Source organism: Cherax quadricarinatus, chromosome 34 (assembly GCF_038502225.1).
Source record: "Cherax quadricarinatus isolate ZL_2023a chromosome 34, ASM3850222v1, whole genome shotgun sequence".
NCBI lineage: Eukaryota > Metazoa > Arthropoda > Malacostraca > Decapoda > Parastacidae > Cherax > Cherax quadricarinatus.
In genome coordinates, this window is record NC_091325.1 from 11,555,346 (window position 1) to 11,557,845 (window position 2,500).

A 2,500-nucleotide genomic window follows, 5' to 3' on the forward strand; every position below is an offset into this window, starting at 1 on the left:
TAATTTCCTCGTGTTTACCATATCTGAGTAATTGAAATTTCTCATCGTTGAACTTCATATTGTTTTCTGCAGCCCACTGAAAGATTTGGTTGATGTCCGCCTGGAGCCTTGCAGTGTCTGCAATGGAAGACACTGTCATGCAGATTCGGGTGTCATCTGCAAAGGAAGAAACGATGCTGTGGCTGACATCCATGTCTATGTCAGATATGAGGATGAGGAACAAGATGGGAGCGAGTACTGTGCCTTGTGGAACAGAGCTTTTCACCGTAGCTGCCTGGGACTTTACTCTGTTAACTACTACTCTCTGTGTTCTGTTAGTGAGGAAATTATGGATCCATCGACCGACTTTTCCTGTTATTCCTTTAGCACGCATTTTGTGCGCTATTACGCCATGGTCACACTTGTCGAAGGCTTTTGCAAAGTCTGTATATATTACATCTGCATTCTTTTTGTCTTCTAGTGCATCTAGGACCTTGTCGTAGTGATCCAATAGTTGAGACAGACAGGAGCGACCTGTTCTAAACCCATGTTGCCCTGGGTTGTGTAACTGATGGGTTTCTTGATGGGTGGTGATCTTGCTTCTTAGGACCCTTTCAAAGATTTTTATGAAATGGGATGTTAGTGCTATCGATCTGTAGTTCTTTGCTGTTGCTTTACTGCCCCCTTTGTGGAGTGGGGCTATGTCTGTTGTTTTTAGTAACTGTGGGACGACCCCCGTGTCCATGCTCCCTCTCCATACGATGGTAAAGGCTCGTGATAGGGGCTTCTTGCAGTTCTTGATGAACACGGAGTTCCATGAGTCTGGCCCTGGGGCAGAGTGCATGGGCATGTGATTTATCGCCTGTTCGAAGTCATTTGGCGTCAGGATAACATCGGATAGGCTTTTGTTAACCAAATTCTATGGCTCTCTCATAAAAAATTCATTTTGATCTTCGACTCTCAGTCTGGTTAGGGGCTTGCTAAAAACTGAGTCATATTGGGACTTGAGTAGCTCACTCATTTTCTTGCTGTCATCTGTGTAGGACCCATCTTGTTTAAGTAGGGGCCCAATACTGGACGTTGTTCTCGACTTTGATTTGGCATAGGATTAGAAATACTTTGGGTTTCTTTCGATTTCATTTATGGCTTTTAGTTCTTCCCGCGATTCCTGACTCCTATAAGATTCCTTTAGCTTAAGTTCGATGCTTGCTATTTCTCTGACCAGTGTCTCCCTACGCATTTCAGATATATTGACCTCTTTTAGCCGCTCTGTTATTCTTTTCCGTCGCCTGTAAAGGGAGCGCCTGTCTCTTTCTATTTTACATCTACTCCTCCTTTTTCTTAGAGGAATAAGCCTTGTGCATACATCGAGTGCCACTAAGTTAATCTGTTCTAGGCATACGTTTGGGTCTGTGTTGCTTAGTATATCTTCCCAGCTTATATCGGTTAGGACTTGGTTTACTTGGTCCCACTTTATGTTTTTGTTATTGAAGTTGAATTTGGTGAATGCTCCCTCGTGACTAGTCTTATTATGTCGGTCTGGGGCTCCGCGCATACATGTGTGTATATATATATATATATATATATATATATATATATATATATATATATATATATATATATATATATATATATATATATATATATAGTTTGTATACTTTGAGAGAAGGCAAGGGTAACAGAGAAGGAATTATGGTGAATCAAAGAATATAAAATGGCAAGAAAACAAAGAATTATTTTCAGTAAGAACGTATTAGAATGGCAGTGTGACTTGTGGGGTTTCGTAAGGATCGTTGTTGGGAACGGTAATGTTTCTGTTAAATGAGTATGTGTAATTAATGAAAAGAATATGAACCAGGGAGAACATGGACCCACACAAATTGCATTATCGGTCAGACGTGCAGCTATTAAAATTAACTCTAGCATATACAAGATTATGGCAGATGGAATAGAACTCTGGAGCTCAGTACCGAGCATATCGCCAGAGGTACACATGAGTCGAATAACTTCGGCGAGAATGTGTCTGGTAATGCTACGATTAGCTCTCAGGAATCATAAGAAAAAATATTCTTTTGAATTATATACGATACATATTAGGCCAGTCGTAGAATATGCAGTACCAGCATGTAACCCACACCTTATAGAACATGAAAAGAATCTAGATAATGTGCGATGGTTAGCACTGAGCTGAGACCATACAATAACTTAATCTGCCATAGGGGGTAGAGGTATCGATTTGATAACAACGCCAAAATACTTAGAGAACTCTAAGTTGGAATTTAAAGAGAAACGAATCGCTCGGATGTCAGGAATTATTTCCTTAGCCTAGAGATGGACAGAAATTAGAATGACTTTTTCGTAGGTAGGCTTCATACATAGCTTAAGGAACAGGTATGTGAGTGCCTTCGAGGCTAGGGCGGAATGAAACGAGCATACTGTCACAAGGCACGAACAGAGGACTTGACCCCTGCTACAATGAGAAGGATACACAAACACACACACACACACACACACACTCAAC

The 2,500-nt window shown here is 40.9% G+C and overlaps 1 protein-coding gene across 10 annotated transcripts in view; it reads right to left on the reverse strand.

Annotated features, from left to right (window-relative positions):
* pdm3 (pou domain motif 3) overlaps window positions 1-2,500 on the reverse strand; it is a 1,342,109-nt gene that overhangs the window by 517,287 nt on the left and 822,322 nt on the right. The window lies entirely within an intron of this gene.